Consider the following 19,794-nt stretch of genomic DNA (forward strand, 5'->3'; position numbering starts at 1 on the left):
GATCTATGCACCCAAATTCCGTGCAAATGTAATCACTTGTCAGTTCTAGTATAATATATTTGTCCAATGAATACCCGTTTATCATCTGCATTTCTTCTTGGTGTAGCAATTTTAATGGCCAGTAGTGTAGTTTCGGCGTCTGCTCGTTCTACATTCACGGTACATCCGCAACGTAAACACACCTAAACTTCTGCTCATAAAAACTGCCAAATCGGAAAGGGTAGCGGATGACGAAATTGTACGCATTGAGACTCAAGGCAATAGTAGGAAGAATACATGATGAAATTTTTAGGCGATTGTAGTGTACCGTGGCACACAGTGAGAAATTAGAAGACAGAGCTGACAGTCCTTGCGGCAACAATGGTTATAAACCCCGTTGCCCGACAGGTCGAATTTTCATATGTCTCGCGATCTTTACAGTGTGCTTCGGGAATTGGCGATACAGATTACAAAAATGAATATACACGTTTGAGTATCTATGTGTGTGCCACAACTCCTCCACAACCACTGGACCAGTTTCGACCAGAATCATACGTACTGGTACATAGAAGTACTGTTGGGGCAACAGCTAGCAAATTCGTATTTTGGTGGGGGTGATAACGTGAAGAGAAAGTGGCGGAAGAGGGTAAAGGCAGACCGAGAGGGGGAAGGAGGAGATGGATACAAATGCTGGGGATCAGGAGACGGATAGAGAGTGGGGGAATTGCATATGAACAGAGAAAGGAAAGAGGAAGAGATAGATAGAAGCAGCAGGAGAAGGAGTACTAGAGAGGGGGAACGAGAGATGGCCTGAGAGGGGTCAGGGGGGATAGAGGAGGTAGAAGGGGAGGAGCAGATGGAGAAGGAAGTTGCAGGTGGACAGAGAGTGGAAACAGCAGATGGACAGAGGGAGTGAGAGTAGCAGATCGACAGAGAGAGGGGCAAGAGAAGATGGTTGGGGAGTGGAGTGTGGAGAAGATGGACACAGAGAATGGGCTGGAGTAGATGGGCAGAGAGGAGGCGGAAGACACGGACAGAGTTAGAGGCTAGGAGGAGACAGACTAAAAGAACTGGCATAAATACATACCAAGGCAACGCTGGGTACTCAGCTGGTAGTAGATGTTTTAGGAAGTGGTACTAGAGACTAATTCGAATGAAACACGAGTCTAATTTTTATTGGTTACAGAGATACACCAGGTCACAGAATTAGATTTTCACTTAGTGTGTAGGTACTGTAGTTGCTATGAGCTGATTCATCCATTGTAATTTGTTTTAAAATTCAAGTTGTGAAGTTATGTTTGAATTTATATAAACGAAGTTTTCAAATTTGTGATTTGAAACTTACTGGGAAATCAGACCTGTGTGCCAGACTGGGACTCAAACGCAGGAGCCTTCTCTTTTATGGGTAAGTGCTACACCTGTGGTATCGATAGCTACGATGCCATAGTGTAGGTACAAGTTCTTAGGTTGGCAACATGACACCGACACCCACGACAGCGCCCTCTAGCAGGGGCTGTGCAGCTCTACGAGCGCTGCTCCAGATTCCCCCCATTTGCTCGCGTCCTGACGACCAACCAACATTGTTCCATCTACATAGTGGGCGAACCACTACAGATTTTGCCTGTGTTAGCTTTGGTACATCCGGCTTCGCACCTACGTGCTCATCTTTACCAAAAGTTACGTATATGTCATTGACTGATATTCTCTATTAAATGCACTTTTACGTTAAAAGCAGTACCGAGTGTTTTATGTCAGCTGTTCCTATTCGCTTCCTACATTCGGCCTACCCTTCAGTTTACAGGAGCAGGCACACGCGCCGCCTTCCAGGTGGGATACAAAAATACCAACTGACCTTACCCGAGTACTATTCACAACCAGTCCACGTGCTTTTATTTCCGCCAGTACCTCACCTCCTACATTCCAAACTTCACAGAAGTTCTCCTGTGTAACTTAAGAGGATTAGCACCCCAGGAAGAAAGCATATAACGATAAAGCACTTCTGCATGAAGACAGAGGACCTGAGTTCGAGTCCTGGTTCGGTACACAGTTTTAAGCTGCCAGGAAGTTCCATATCAGCCCACAACCCGCTGCAGAGTGAAAAATTCGTTCTTGATTGTGGTATGTTCGCCAATCCGACTGTAGCTGTTAAGCATGCCGCAGGTACTGGGTGGTTATAATTAAAGTGCAGCTGTTCTCAGAGGTCCATTGTGGGCTGTAAATATCGTACGGCAGCGAAAATTGGTGGATATTCTAATGCGTTAATGCAGAACCGATTTATGACGGAAAATAATTTGTTCCAATTTTGGCCGCCAGGTGCAAATCTGACGCTGTGAATGCAATGAAGAAGTATGTAAATGTTTCCATACTAATGAATTTGGAATGGGACGTGGGCAGACAAGCTCAATTAAATGAGAAAGGCATAATGTTGATTTTGTTATTAATTGCCGCTAGCAGAGTTTGCTCAATACGAGCACCGGAGACATCGACGAGTTGCTGTACAGCGCCAGATTCCCACCTGGTGGCCAAAATTGGAACTAATTACTTTCCATAGTACATCAGTTCCACACTAAAGGATTAGTATGTATATCAAGTTTTGCTGCCATACGATAATTACAGCCTAAAGTAGACCTCCGTGAGTAGCTGCATTTTAATTATAACCACCCGCTATTTACAAGTGGTGAGAGTATCGATGAGGCAACCAAAAGAAACGAGACGGATGGAAAAAGTAAGTAAACTGTTAATTATTTCAAGAGTAATTGCCATAGTTGTTAATACATGTATCACACTATTAGACAAGATGGTCAATGCATTCAAGAAAAAATGCTTGCAGTTGCCTACAGAACTATGGGTGTACCCAGACGCCCATCTATTCGTCCGAAGCAAATAGACGGCTCCAATGTCTTTCTTCAGGGCTCCAGAAATATGGAAATCGCATGAGGAGAGAACGGGACTATATGGAGCTTCCCAGCGAAACTTTTGCAGCCTGCGAAAGAAATGCCCTACCATATGTTGCCAAGGTCGTTTCGACTACGGTGCAGAAGCTTCGCTAGGAAGCCCTTACACAGCCTCCATACAGTCGCGATCCCTCTCCGTGCGGTTTGCATATTTTTGGAGCCCTGAAGAAAGAGATTCGGGCCGTCGATTTGCTTCGGACGAAGATGTGCTCGTCTAGGTACAGACATGCTTCCACAGGCAACCCTAAACATTTTTCCTTGAAGACACTGGCCGTCTTGTCTTACAGTGGGATAAATGTATTAACAGCTATGGCGATTACTTCTGAAACAGACTCAAAAAATATATATACAATTTCAGGAAAATTGAATGATTTATTGAAGAGAAAGAACTTCACAAACTGAGAACAGATCGGCCCACCTCTGTCCTTTATGCAAGCACTTACTCAGCTTGGCATTGATTGATAGAGTTATGTGTGTTCGTAGATTTTCCCGGCGAATGAGATGCTTGAAGGTCTCTCGGGCATGCAGCCCGGTTGACTGGTCGTTGTAGAAAGAATTTTCGACGGCATAACGTGCCATAATCATCAGGTTACTCTTGTTGACTCCTGTTGACTGTCAACAGGAGTAACCTGATGATGATGGCACGTTACGCCGTCGAAAATTCGTTCTACAACGACCATTCAACCCGGCTGCATGCCCGAGAGACCTTCAAGCACGATTGATAGAGTTGTTGGATGTCCTCCTGATGGATATTGTGCCAAATACTGTCCAGCTGGCACGTTAGATGGTGCAAATGTCAAGATGGTTGAAGGGCACTGCTCATAATGCCCCAAAAGTTCTGTCAGGGAGAGATTCGGCGACCTTGCTGGGCAAGGTAAGGTTTGACAAGCACGAAGACATGTGCATGCAGACATTATCTTGCTGAACAGTAAGCCCAGGATGGCTTGTCATGAAGGGCAATAAAAAGGGGCATAGAAAGACGTATCGCTGTGATGTAAGGGTGCCGCAGGGGACAACCAGAGGAGTCTTGCTATGAAATGGAAATGGTATCTCACACCATGATACCTAGCTGTCGGGCTCCACTGCTGTCCGGAACGTCTCCGGGCACTTCTTTACCTGGAATCTCATTGACTGGAATCCACCTTCAAATTGAGCCCTGATGACTAGCGAAGATGACTCTGTAGACGCGGTGGCCAGCAGTGGGATAGCAACCTGACTGTCGCCCGCAATACGACCCGACAACCAGGAGTCACGGTCTGAGGTTGCCATTTTATTTGGTGGTTGGGGTGTGGGGGTGGGGGGGGGGGAGGGGCAGGACCTCTTTGGTTATCATCCGCAGCACACTTACAGCACAGGCGCGCGCTGACGATATTTTGGCCACTTCTTGTTGCCATTCATGGCAAGCCCTCCTGAGCTTACATTTGAGCAAGATAATTCGCGCCCGCACACGATGAAGGTTTCTACTGCTTGTCTTCGTGTTTGCCAAACCCTACCTTGGCTAGCAAAGTCTCCGGACCTCTTCTCAATTGAGAAAATTTGGAGCATTCTGGGCAGGGCTCTCCAACCAGCTCGAAATTTTGACGATCTAACTCGACTGTTGGAAAAAATTAGGCACGATATCCCTCAGGAGGCCATTCAACAACATCATTGACAAGCCGAACAACTTCTTGCATGAGAGTCAGAGGTAGACTATAGCGTTATTGACTTGCTCAGTTTATGACGCTCTTTCTCTTCAATAAATCGTCCATATTTTTCTGAAATTTTAATCATTTGATTGTCTGTACATGTAAATCACACTACCGATTTCCTCCCATTCACGTAATTCCTTCGTGGTGCATCGCATTTTTATTTATTGTTTTCGTTTTTGTCTTAGAATGTAATACACAGTTCATTTACTTTTTACCATCTGCCGCATTTTCAACTGAGTGCCCCTTATACTTATCTTCGACTTTTACAATGTAAACGCTGCTGCTGCTGCTGTTTATAGAGAACATGGTAGACGATTTCGTAATCGCAGAGTAAAAGATTACTCGTGTTGACACTAAACTGCGTGAGACTGGTGCAGCGCCCAGAGAGCGGATGAAACAGAAGACATTATTTAGTTGGTAGAAGATGCATGCGCAGAATTTCTACACGTATTGGTGTTACACATACAAGAATATGACAGACACTATACAGGGTGTTACAAAAAGGTACGGCCAAACTTTCAGGAAACATTCCTCACACACAAATAAAGAAAAGATGTTATGTGGACATGTGTCGCTTAATTTCCATGTTAGAGCGCATTTTAATTTCGTCAGTATGTACTGTACTTCCTCGATTCACCGCCAGTTGGCCCAATTGATGGAAGGTAATATTGACTTCGCTGCTTGTGTTGACATGCGACTCATTGCTCTACAGTACTAGCATCAAGCACATCAGTACGTAGAATGAACAGGTTAGTGTTCATCACGAACGTGGTTTTGCAGTCAGTGAAATGTTTACAAATGCGGAGTTGGCAGATGCCCATTTGATGTATGGATTAGCACCGGGCAATAGTCGTGGCGCGGTACGTTTGTATCGAGACATATTTCCAGAACAAAAGTGTCCCGACAGGAAGACGTTCGAAGCAATTGATCGGGGTCTTAGGGAGCACGGAACATTCCAACCTATGACTCGCGACTGGGGAAGACCTAGAACGACCAGGACACCTGCAATGGACGAGGCAATTCTTCGTGCAGTTGACGATAACCCTAATGTCAGCGTCAGAGAAGTTGCTGCCGTACAAGGTAACGTTGACCACGTCATTGTTCAAATGGCTCTGAGCACTATGGGACTTAACATCTGAGGTCATCAGTCCCCTAGAACTTAGAACTACTTAAACCTAACTAACCTAAGGACATCACACACAACCATGCCCGAGGCAGGATTCGAACCTGCGACCGTAGCAGTCACGCGGTTCCCGACTGAAGCGCCTAGAATCGCACGGTCACCGCGGCCGGCAACCACGTCACTGTATGGAGATTGCTACGGGAGAACCAGTTATTTCCGTACCATGTACAGCGTGTGCAGGCACTATCAGCAGCTGATTGGCCTCCACGGGTACACTTCTGCGAATGGTTCATCCAACAATGTGTCAATCCTCATTTCAGTGCAAATGTTCTCTTTACCGATGAGGCTTCATTCCAACGTGATCAAATTGTAAATTTTCACAATCAACATGTGTGGGCTGACGAGAATCCGCACGCAATTGTGTAATCACGTCATCAACACAGATTTTCTGTGAAAGTCTGGGCAGGCATTGTTGGTGATGTCTTGATTGGGCTCCATGTTCTTCCACCTACGCTCAATGGACCACGTTATCATGATTTCATACGGGATACTCTACCTGTGCTGCTAGAACATGCGCCTTTACAAGTACGACACAACATGTGGCTCATGCGCGATGGAGCTCCTGCACATTTCAGTCGAAGTGTTCGTACGCTTCTCAACAACAGATTCGGTGACCGATGGATTGGTAGAGGCGGACCAATTCCATGGCCTCCACGCTCTCTGACCTCAACCCTCTTGACTTTCATTTATGGGGGCATTTGAAAGCTCTTGTCTACGCAAGCCCGGTACCAAATGTAGAGTGGCCGAGCGGTTCTGGCGCTATAATCTGGAACCACGCGACCGCTACGGTCGCAGGTTCGAATCCTGCCTCGGGCATGGATGTTTGTATTGTCCTTAGGTTAGTTAGGTTTAAGTAGCTCTAAGTTCTAGGGGACTTATGACCTCAGGAGTTGAGTCCCATAGTTTTCAGAGCCAGAGCCAAATGTAGAGACTCTTCGTGGTCGTATTGTGGACGGCGGTGATAAAATACGCCATTCTCCAGGGCTGCATCAGCGCATCAGGGATTCCATGCGACGGAGGGTGGATGCATGTATCCTCGCTAACGGAGGACATTTTGAACATTTCCTGTAACAAAGTGTTTGAAGTCACGCTGGTACCTTCTGTTGCTGTGTGTTTCCATTCCATTATTAATGTGATTTGAAGAGAAGTAATAAAATGAGCTCTAACATGGAAAGCAAGCGTTTCCGGACACATGTCCACATAACATATTTTCTTTCTTTGTGTGTGAGGAATGTTTCCTTAAAGTTTGGCCGTACCTTTTTGTAACACCCTGTATATGCACAGCTTCTGTCCTTATTATTCCGAGCGAATTCAACTTCTTCGAGAATGAGATAAATAAATGTCGTGTGACTAGAGCCTCCCGTCGGGTAGACCGTTCGCCGGGTGCAAGTATTTCGATTTGACGCCACTTCGGCGACTTGCGCGTCGATGGGGATGAAATTATTATGTTTAGGACAACACAACACCCAGTCCCTGAGCGGAGAAAATTTCAGACCCAGCCGGGAATCGAACCCGGGCCCTTAGGATTGATATTCTGCCGCGCTGACCACTCAGCTACCGGGGGCGGACCGAGAAGTATGATGGAGGTGGACATCAATATTGCCGTTGGGTGACTGCAAATAAACGAGTAATCTCATTAATGCTGTTTACAGTTCAAGCACCTTCACTACCATTGTATCAATAATCCTTTAATTCGCATCGCTGATCCCACGAAAACCCACATGTCTTTGAGAAGACAGATATTCAAGAATAGTTGTGTCAATTGCAATAATGTGTGACAGGCGATCAACTGTCTGGGTCTGTTGTATTAACGATCCTCTTACAGGGGCCGACTTACCTGGAATTTCTACAAGAGGAGCTTCCCATTATTGGATGATATTTCTTTGCCTAGAAGGATGGGTAAGCTCTTCCAGCAACAGAGGGCTCCTGCACATTCTAGCCGTCACGTGACAAATGATCTAAACCTAACATTCCCTGGAAGATTGATCAGCAGAAATTGTCACGTTTCTTGGAGAATACGATTCGTAGATCTTACCTCTTTAGATATTTGCCCGTGCGGATCTTTGAGAGGCGAAATCTATAGAGAAAAATTAAACAAGGTCGATACGAATTAACCTTCGGACTATAAAGAGTGCTACCGTCATAAAAGAACTCCGAGACGATCTCAGAACATTTATACATGGTTCACTGAAATCGGAGGTGCAATTTGCGAAAATCAAACGAAGAAATGAATAGGCTGTGAAAACAGGTTGAACTAGACTGCACGAGAGAAACATGTAAAAATAGTGAGAGAGATATAGTTGTAATAAAACTAACGTGGCTTACAGAAAATATTCAACGTAACTCTGAAATATGAAATTCAAAGGAGTTACCCCGCGACGTGTAGATGGAAAATGTCCATTCAGTAGAGAGGAAAAGGCAGACAAACGACAGCAAAATATCGAAAGGCTCGTATGATGGAGACGAAGCTTAGGAACTGCCCCAAAATATGACAGGAGAGTAGGAGAAGGAGGAGGAGGAGGAGGAAGTTAATGTGGGAGAAATACACTCATCAGCCAGAACATTATGACCACCGACCTGCTACTTATATAAACTTGTCCAGGTGACACCAGAGTCACGTGGCGAGGAATGACTGCTGGTCAGACACACGCTCGGTGCATGTAGTCATGTAGTATCAGTGAGCGTGCTGTCCGTGTCTAGAATGGGGAGGGTGCGCGATCTGTCTGACCTAGAGCAGATTGTGATGACCCGGAGGCTTGGCACGAACATTTCGGAAACTATAAGACTTCTCGGGTGATCGATGAACGGTGTGGTGAGTGTGTCTCACACTGGTGAGTGTGGTGAGTGCTCTTCCGCAGAAACGCTCGCCATTACCATCTACAATCTACATGCTCTCTACTTCAGCCATCAGCAGTTATTTTGCTGCCCGAATAACAAAACTCATCTATTCCTTTAACAGTCTCTTTCCGTAATCTCATTCCTTCAGTACCACACGACTTAATTCCACTACTTTCAGTTATCCTTGTTTTGATTTTGTTGGTGTTTATCTTATATTCTCCTTTCAAGACACTGTCCATTCCTTTCAACTGATCTTCCAAGTCCTTCACTGTCTCACACAGAATTGTAATGTTATCGGCAAAGGTCAAAGTTTTCATTTCTTCTCTCTGAACTGTACTTCCTACTCCAAGTTTTTCTTTGGTTTCCTTTACAGCTTACTCGATGCTCAATTGCAAGTTACCTGAGTCATTTTGTGTGTAAATGAATAAGCATTACTCACAATTTTAGATAAGAGAGTTGGAGTGAAATCAGCGATCTATTTCAAAACTGATGATCGGTGTCGGCCCTCACTGCTGGCCATCTTCACGCCCACCCCACCATCTGCGGCTCAATGTGGCGGCGCACAGAACAGCTTGCGTGATTCTGCGGTCGCTTACTGCTCCAATTACTGGCAAATAGGGAAAGATACATGACGGCAGCAACCAAATCCAAAGACTGATCCTTTCAAAAAGAAACGATGTTCTCTGCTTCAAGTAGAGCGTACGTTACTGACCAACGTCAAATTTATCGGTTTTTCGACCAAACTACATAGTGCGACACAAAGAGTCACTTTTTCAAAACCCCGTAACTATCTCCCATTGCAAAGCAGAAGTTTGAAATTTAGCTCAGTGGTGCCTACAATCTTTCTTTGTAAAACGAACGCGTGGTTCTCTGTGACGACGCTTCAAAACTGCACGGTGTCGACACATGCGAAAGAAAAAAGGCCTGATCTCAGAAGTTGGTGTGAGGAGTATGGTGAGTTTATAATGTCACATCGGTACCAAATTTCACCGTAACTCTGCCGAATCACCGTGGGCTTGTCACACGATGGGAAAGTCGTCACACTGCCTCTCACTGACATTTCACCGCTTTCAATGACTCCTCTGCGATGTAAGTAAGAAGCATGAGGTGGGCCAGCGTTGAAAACGGGCGGTTCTCTGAAGGGTGGCCGCTCAAAAGCGACACGTTCCAGCCCCAGAGGGTGACACGAAGGGCGTCAATGAAATCACTCCTTCCCGCGGGGCGTTAATTCACACCAATTTCGCGGTCGAAAACGACATTTTCCAATGCGATTAGCAACAGCACGACCTTTCAAAACCACTCAAGAGCAAAGGGTTTTTATGCTTTATCAAGCCTGTAGTTTTACGCCACCCTTTGACGTGATTACAGTTGGGGGAGGGGGAGAGGGAGAGGGGTGGAGGGTTTGACGGGCTTAACATACTCGTATACGTTAACAAAACGAGTTTAAGATGCCTTCCCGCCCTTCCCCCTCCCCGCAGTTCGGCAAACCTCGCTGCCATCTGAACACTTTTGTTGTTTTGTTGGGCACCTTAGAAACGGTTCTGTAGTGAGACAGCCTTTCACTGATATCTAACCGCCGCTTGAATATTCATGTGTGGGGAGTTTGTTGGCCAGCGAAAGTGTTTATACTCAGAAGAGTGTTCCTGGAGCCACTTTGTAGTAATTATGGACGCGTGGGGTGTCGCATTGTTCTACTGGAATTGCCCAAGTCCGTCAGAGTTCACAATGGACATGAACGGATGCAGGTGATCAGACAGGATGCTTACGTACGTGCTACCTGTCAGAATCGCATCCAGACGTATCAGGAACCCGCATCACTCCAACTACACAGGCCTTACACCATTACAGAGCGTCCACCAGCTTGAACAGTCCCCTGCTGATATGCAGGGTCCGTGGATTCATGAGTTGTCTCCATATCCGTACACGTCCATCCGCTAGATAAAATTTGAAACGACGCAATATGCTTCCAGTCATGAACAGTCCAATGTCGGTGTTGACGGGCCAAGGCGAGGCGTAAAGCTTGGTGCCGTGCTGTCATCAAGGGTACACGAGTGCACCTTCGGCTCCGAAAACCCATATCGATTCTGTTCCGTTGAATTGTTCGCAAGCTGAAACTTGTTGATGGCTCAGCATTGAAATCTGAAGAAATTTGTGTTAGGATTGCGCTTCTGTCACGTGGTACGATTTTCGTCTGTCGTCGTTGGTCCCGTTCCTGCAGAAGCTTTATCCGGCCTTTTCGATGTCGGAGATTTGATGTTTTACCGGATTCCTGATATTCACGGTACACTCGTGAAATGGTCGTACGGGAATATCCCCACTTCATCGCTATCTCGTACATGCTGTGTCTCATCGTTCGTGCGCCGACTATAACACCACGTTCAAACTCACCTGAATCTTGATAACCTGCCTTTGTAGCAGCAGCAACCGATCTAACAACTGCGCCAGACACTTGCGTTGCCGACCGCAGCGCCGTGATCTGCCTGTTTACATATCTCTGTATTTGAATACGCATGCCTATACCAGTTTCTTTGGCGCTTCAGCGTATTTAGATACACAGCTGAGTGGTCCTACAACGCTGAACTAGCGCTTGCTGCCCGCATACGAAATCTAAGGGTTGCCCAAGAGGATGCCTGTCATGCCGGCGCCTAGGAATCAGTGAATGGCTGTTTCTGTACAGGAACATTTTTAAAGTGACCAACAGATATGCGAGGTAGCAGCGAGGGTGCTGCCGAATTGGGATATCTTAGAGTGACCATTTGCAGTTTAATTCACGCATATGAAAACGTCACATCTCACCGCCCAGACCCCGTAATAACGCCATAGGTGGGCGTGAAACAGAAGGGCTGAAAGAGCACAAGCACACTTTGTAGCTTCAGATCACGTTTAAATTTTGTCGAACGGTTTCGAAAGGTCCCTAGTGATACCAGGCTGTATACTAGAGCAAAATCTGCGGTTGCACTGCGCTCTAAAGAGTCTAATGACTTTCAGTGGATGCCCTTAGAGAAGAGGCGCATCGTCCAGGAGGTGTCAGTAGTCTCAAAAGTTGTCAAGAACATCGTCTATCACAGAGACGCCAAGAGAAGTGGTGAAACGTGGGCAAGAGAGGGCGTGAGTACCTTCCCATCGTGGGACACGTCCACGGTAGCGTACCGCAGAAATCTGGTGAAATGTGGTGCCAATGTGACATCATTTACCCACCTGGCACCCCGCACCAACTTCTGAGCTCCGTCCATTTTTCCACATGCGTCGACGCCTTGCTGTCTGAGGTGTCACTGAGCCCCAGGGTGACGTCACAGAGCACCAAGCTCTTGCACCTCTACAGAGAAAGATTGCAGCCACCTTTGAGCCAAATTTCAAACTTCTGCGTCACAATGGCAGACAATTACGATGTTTAAAGAAGCTGACCCTTTAATTGTGTTGCACAGTGTACACTGAGTTACAGATACACACTAGGTGGAGTTGGAAGATTAATCCACAATTAAGCCACCGTATATTCCTCTTCATTTGCTCCTCAAAGCTTGACGGTGAGCACGCATCACAATTTACGTGCATGTCGAGCTTTTAGCATCTATTTCCCAGTTTATCTTTATCTCTTTAAAAACATCAATTGGCGCGATATTTCCGCCACTCATACGATATTTCACCGACAGCGTATCGGTTTTGATCAATGAGACGTGTGAATTGCGCGGTCACAGCGCGTTATGCATTCTATATTCTATATTCAGCGCTTCCTGAAAGGAATTTGCGGATTATTGAGCATGTGAGTTAGTGCGAAATATTTGATTTTCTGCTATGTTAATTAACACAGAAGGTTGGTTAAGGAAGAGCTAGATTATGACAACAATGAAATCTACGCCTTTTAGCTTCGTACTAAAACATTCAAAATGTTGTTAAAATAAAAATGATGCTATACTCCAAACCCTAAAATACATGCGCGCGCACACACACAAGCACACACGCACGCGCACGCACACACACGCACACACACACACACACACACACACACACACACACACACACACACACACACACACACAGCTCAATACTGCACTTGCATTATGTCAGTTCTCTGAACGAAATGACCAAGTGGTTAAGACACTGCTGGACGTGTATTCCGGTGGACGAGCTTCATATCTCCTTCCAGACCCCCAGAGTTAGACATTGCACGATTTCGCTAAACGTCTAAAAGCAAATTTTGGAACGATTTATCTGAATTGCTTACGGCTGCTTTCCTTCTGCAATCCAAGATCGCGCTTACCTCCGACGGGACTTTAAACTCTTATCTTCCACCCTTTCTTCTTTCTTTCTTTATGACCTTCCGTGCACTATACTGTCTTACTGACAAATTTTCTGCATTGCTGTGTCTGAATGCTGGTTTCCGCGGATAGGAAAGAATACTCTCATTACCTCCATAGATGAAGTCTCTCAGGCTTGAATACCTGCAGAGTACACCGAGAGGTAGGTGAATCCCAAAAACATAATCAAATTGCAGAGATGTAATGAAAGGCCTTCTGCTTGGACACATAGATATAAGTTGCATCATAAAAATAACTCTTGGTGTTATCTAAAAGTAAACGTATCGTCAACCTGAAGGTTTGCATGGACAACACAGCGCTATACTGAACATGGTCATACTGTAAGTGGTGTGGCATGGTCACAGTTATGCAGAATCCGATCTACAGAACAACTCAGTGTTTTTCACGTACACTTATTCCCAGAAAGTTTGCCCAGGGGAAGAGGAGCCAAAATAAGAGAATACGTGTCTCGGCTTATCCGTAGATACTCGACCGTTTCTGTGAAAACGACGGTCACAGTCCCCGCCGTAATTTATATGCCTTATAGCACGCGGCAAGTTCAACCGAAGCGGTGGCACAGTGGTTAACACCGCAGCTTAACATTTTTCCAACTCATGTTCGAAACCTGATTATTGATTCTACTTTATATTTTTTTTTCTTTAGTCTACCCATCTCCGTAGAAGACTACTACACTGCCGCATCTTATCAAATCAGAGGATACGAGGCGTTATATGAATTGTAAGATTACACCTGGGTTTCAGAATAAGTATCATAAATTACATAATATATGTGTATCTGATGTTTTCGTGGATTACAGTCTTTTTAAATTCTCGATTTATTCTTCCGTTTATTCTTCAGAAAGGTCTGGTGCATTCCGTTGGATGACACTGATAGCAGAAACATTGTAACATTGAAATCGCGAACACCAAGAGTATCGCGCGAAGGTAGATTTTCCACAGCGACAGTTCTATCACTTTTACGAAAACTGGCGCTTGCAACTGATTATTAATCATGATACACTACAGGAAATTCACCGAAAATTATTACAAATAACTTCCTAATTCATTTATTGTTTTTTTTTTCTTTGTCTTCCATTCACCAGGCAGACAGTTAGAAGTTCAATAAGGACAACTTCGTTCCCGCATACACTGGAAAATGTTCGGGTAGCAATCATCTATGGTCATAGGTAGATAAATGAAAAACAAAGCTACGGTCGCAGGTTCGAATCCTGCCTCGGGCATGGATGTGTGTGATGCTCTTAGGTTAGTTAGGTTTAAGTAGTTCTAAGTCTCGGGGACTGATGATCTCAGATGTTAAGTCCCATAGTGCTTAGATCCATTTGAATCATTTCTGAAAAACAAAAAAAAAAATGGAAACAACAATTGGATTTCGAACATTTTCGGTGAAATTTCCGTAATGTATATTGATTCTTAATCAGTTGCAATGATCCGTTATGCATTGTTTGCCGCGAAATTATTGCCAACGTGTGAAATCTCCTGGAAAGTTAACGAGTGTTCATTCCCTAGTGAGATTCACACGAATAATCTCGCTGTGGCAAACTTGCCTTCGCGAGATGCTCATGGTGTTCGGAATTTCTATGCTTCCAATGTTTCTACCATCGGTATCATCCAAGAGACTGCATCAAATATTCCTGAAGAATAAATGTATGGATAAAACGTAAGAATCCGTATAAGAACCAATATCAGAATGAAATATGAGAATATGAGAATTTAAAAAGATTGTAAATCCTGAAAATGCTATACACGCATACATAACGTAATGTATGACAGTTTTTGTTGTGTAGTACGCACCTGGTAGCTGAGTGGTGAGCGTGACAGAATGTGACTCCCAAGGCGCCGGGTTCGATTCCCGGCTGTGTCGGAGATTTTCTCCGCCCAGGAACTGGGTGTTGTATTGTCCTAATCATCATCATTTCATCCCCATCGACGCGGAGGGGCCGAATTGACGTCAAATCGAAAGACCTGCACACGGCGAACGGTCTACCCGACGGGAGGCTCTAATCACATGACATTTACATTGTGGTGTAATTTTACAATTCGTATAACGCGCTTGTATCCCCTAATTCGAAAAGATGCATTCGTGTAGTAATCTTCTACGATGAAAGGTAGATAAAAGAAAAGAAATGATATAAAATAGAAACAATAATCGCGTTTAGAGCACGAGTTGCAAAAAAGTTACGTCGCGGTGCTAACCACTGTGCTACCGCTTCTGCTGAATTTGGCGCCTTCTAAAAAGGCATATAAATTACGGCGGAAACTTTGACCGCAGTTTACTCAGTAACGGTCGAGTATCTACGGATAAGCTGAGACAGTTCGGTTATTTTGACTCCTCTTCGACTGAGCAAAGTTTCTGGGAAATCGGGTGATGGCACTTGCCGCGTTCTCCTCATAAGCCCATCTCGAAAAGGATGCTTTTTGTACTAATCCCGGTCGCGCGTGATTAGCCGAGCGGTTTAAGGCGCTGCTGTCGTGGACTGTGCGGCTGGCCCCGGCGGAGGTTCGAGTCCTCCCTCGGGCATGGGTGTGTGTGTTTGTCCTTAGGATAATTTAGGTTAAGTAGTGTGTAAGCTTAAGGACTGATGACCTTAGCAGTTAAGTCCCATAAGATTTCACACACACTTCTTTTTGTACTAATTCCAAAATGCCTCGTTGCTATCAAAAAATGCTATTGGCGCGAGAGTATCGGTAAAGTATGCCTATGACAGTCGGGCTCTATAAATTTTATAGAACTGTGGCACCATAAGCAACTGTTGTCTCAAGCCGGCTGGAATGGCCGAGCGGTTCTAGGCGCTACTGTCTGGAACCGCGCTGCTGTTACGGTCGCAGGTTCGAATCCGGCCTCGGGCATGGATGTGTGTGATGTCCTTATGTTAGTTAGGTTTAAGTAGTTCTAAGTTCTAGGGGGCTGATGACCGAAGCAGTTAAGTCCCATAGTGTTCAGACCCTTTTGAACCATTTCTCCTATCCCCATACAGTTTCCTAACTCATATAGATGGTTCTGAAAATTTGTGCCTGAGAATTTTTAATAGCTGTGGAAATACGTGTAGAATTTAAGACGAAAAACGTTGGGCGCATGTAATACATAATTGATCCATGAATAGTTCATGTCCGTACTATTATCTATATCATGCACCCCACGTTTTTAGTTTTAAATCTTACAAAAAATGGTTCAAATGGCTCTGAGCACTATGGGACTCAACTGCTGAGGTCATTAGTCCCCTAGAACTTAGAACTAGTTAAACCTAACTAACCTAAGGACATCACAAACATCCATGCCCGAGGCAGGATTCGAACCTGCGACCGTAGCGGTCCTGCGGTTCCAGACTGCAGCGCCTTTAACCGCACGGCCACTTCGGCCGGCTTAAATCTTACAAGTATTATCATAGCTATTAAAAATTCATAAGCACAGATTTTCAGGGCCATCTGCGTGGAGTTAGGAATCTGTATAGATCTAGGGCTAGAGGAAATTATTTTATAGTTCTTAGTCCGTTTTAAAAACGAGTTATACTAAAGTGTTTTTATTTAAATAATTATTTTTTGCTTTTTGGTTTTTATTGTGTCAAATGTAAATAATTATTTTCTGCTTTTTAGTTTTGTTTGTGTCAACTGTTTCAAACGATTTCAAACATTTTGATGAGATTTGAGTCATGTGGTAAATTTCAGGGTTATTATAGTTTCTCTTCGCTTAAGTCAACCAATATATTGCTTTCTCCTACGATTATCTCACGGGAAGACCTCGAAAGTAAAAATTCGAGTAAATCTAGATCAAACTGGGACTTACTAGCAACCGTTATTGCCACGAAACATTCGCAAGTGGAACAGGAATGTCTAAGGCGCTGTAGTCATGGACCGTGCGGCTGGTCCCGGGGGAGGTTCGGGTCCTCCCTCGGGCATGGGTGTGTGTGTGTTTGTCCTTAGGATACTTTAGGTTAAGTAGTGTGTAGGTTTAGGGATTGATGATCTTAGCAGTTAAGTCCCATAAGATGTCACACACATTTGAACATTTCTTTTTGGAACAGGAATAGGGGGAAACAGCAGTGTTGCACAAAGTACCATTCGCCACACACCAGACACGAAAGCGGGTTAATACCCCATTGTCATCGAGCTCTGAGCTACGTTGAAAATTTAAAATCTCTAGCTCATCATGAAGTTAGTTTAAAATCAATTGCAAAATTTGTACCGAAAAAGCAGACGAGAAGGCAACCTAATACATGGGTTCGTTAGAAAGTATTGGCAACACTGTTACAATTCGTGCCACATTTTATTGATGGATGTACACTTTATTACATGCCCTCAATATAAACGCCCTGCATCTCGATCACCTTGCCCAACACAGAGCCGATGTCTCGCAAGGAGCGCCCTGTGGCACGATGATGTCTTTTCTTGTGCTGAAGCTCCTGCCACGAAGAGGTTCCTTCTTTTTGGAGAACAGATCATAATCCCAAGGTCTCATATCCGGCGAATACGATGAATGTTCCAATATCTCCTATCTCCACGTATGCACGAGCTCCTGCAAGGGCTTCGCCGCTTGGTATAGTGCATTTGCATCATCATCATCATCATCATCCTTCATGACACTGCACTTCAATCTTGATCCACGCAGGTTGCGAAGAAGAAGTTGTAGCTGGGGTTTGAAATCTTACATAAAAGACGAGGAGAAACACGTAATAACCGCACGCCCCTCCATACTGAAGAGGACAACACTACAGGTGCCATAACACGATTTCCCAGAAATCTCGTTCAGTGGAAGAGGAGTTAACCGAACACGTGTCTCCGCTTATCCGCACATACTCAACCGCTTCTCAAAGTTTTCGACGTACCGTAGATGTCTTTTAGCGGTGGACAGCTCAGTCCTACTGGTAGCACAGTGACCAGGGCCGAGGTCTCCCACTCTCGCGTCCCGTGTTCGAAAACCGATTATTGTTTTTAATTATTTAATCACGCAAGTAATATTTGGCGTTTCCCAAGAAAGTGTTTAGGTCCTCTGTTGTTCCTGATCTGCTTGAACGATTTAGATTGTTTACATATGATGCTTTCATTTACCCTCATGTAAAGTCATCAGACGATGAAAACGAATTACAAAATGATTTAAACAAGATATCAGTATGGTGCAAACAAAAGGCAATTGACTCTAAATAATGAAAAGTGTGAAGTCATCCGCATGATCATTAAAAAGAATCCGCTCAATTTCAGTTTAAAATCTAAAGGCTGTAAACTCAACTAACACTTACGGATTCCAATTACAAATAAGTTAAGTTGGAACGAACAGATAGTTAATGTTGTGGGGAAAGCAAACCAAACATTGCGATTTATTTGCAGAACACTTAGAAAATGTAGCTGGTCTACTAAAGTGGTTGCGTATACTACGTTTGTCCTCCCTCTTCTGGAGCTCTGGTATATGCGTTACAAAGGATTGACGGAGGATATCGAAAGAGTTCAAAGAAGGGCAGCTCGTTTTGTATCATCGCGGAATAAGGGAGAGAGTGGCACGAATATGATACACGAATTTAGGTGACATTCATTAAAACAAAGGCGTTATTCGCTGCGGGAGAACCTTCTCATGAAATTTCAGTTACCAACTTTCTCCTCAGAGGGTCAAAATATTTTGTTTGCTCCATCTATATAGAGACATACATTCATCATAAGAAAATAAGAGAAATCAGAGTTCGCACCGAAAAATTTAAGTGTTCATTTCTCCCGCGCTCTGTTCCCGTGTGGAACGGTAGAGAAGTGGCTGATAAAATGGTTCGATTAACCCTCTGCCAGGCACTTAATTGTGAATTGTAGAGTAATCATGTAGATGTAGATGTATTTTATTTTATTTTATTTGTTTTCATTTGTCTATTAATGTCCGTAGACTATTACTACACGAATGTTTCTTATCAAATTAGAGGATACGAAGGTGTTATATTAATTGTAAAATCACAACTGTGTTTCACAATAGGTGCCATACATTTATTGCACAGTGTGTCGCACTTAAGCGTTTCAGCGCAAAAATCTCTGGAACAACAATAGATACTGAAAAATGACTTTCACGGGTTTGAATGTAAGGCAGGGGCTCTTGAAAGTAAATTCTATGAGACATTCTAAAACGTAAGCAAGTATTGTTTTCAACATAAACTGATGGTTTTTTATTTTAATGACCAGGGAATTAGATTAGGAAATGAGACACTTAAAGTAGTAAAGGAGTTTTGCTATTTAGGGAGTAAAATAACTGATGATGGTCGAAGTAGAGAGGATATAAAATGTAGACTGGCAATGGCAAGGAAATCGTTTCTGAAGAAGAGAAATTTGTTAACATCGAATATAGATTTAAGTGTCAGGAAGTCGCTTCTGAAAGTATTTGTATGGAGTGTAGCCATGTATGGAAGTGAAACATGGACGATAACGAGTATGGACAAGAAGAGAATAGAAGCTTTCGAAATGTGGTGCTACAGAAGAATGCTGAAGATAAGGTGGGTAGATCACGTAACTAATGAGGAGGCATTGAATATGATTGGGGAGGAGAGAAGTTTGTGGCACAACTTGACTAGAAGAAGGGATCGGTTGGTAGGACATGTTTTGAGGCATCAAGGGATCACAAATTTAGCATTGGAGGGCAGCGTGGAGGGTAAAAATCGTAGAGGGAGACCAAGAGATGAATACACTAAGCAGATTCAGAAGGATGTAGGTTGCAGTTGGTACTGGGAGGTGAAGAAGCTTGCACAGGATAGAGTAGCATGGAGAGCTGCATCAAACCAGTCTCAGGACTGAAGACCACAACAACAACAACGATGCAACTGAACTTTTGGAGTTCGTGAAACAGTTACATAAACGTAAAACAATAACTTCAAAACA

This window comes from Schistocerca serialis, chromosome 4, assembly GCF_023864345.2.
Source record: "Schistocerca serialis cubense isolate TAMUIC-IGC-003099 chromosome 4, iqSchSeri2.2, whole genome shotgun sequence".
In the NCBI taxonomy this organism is placed as follows: domain Eukaryota; kingdom Metazoa; phylum Arthropoda; class Insecta; order Orthoptera; family Acrididae; genus Schistocerca; species Schistocerca serialis.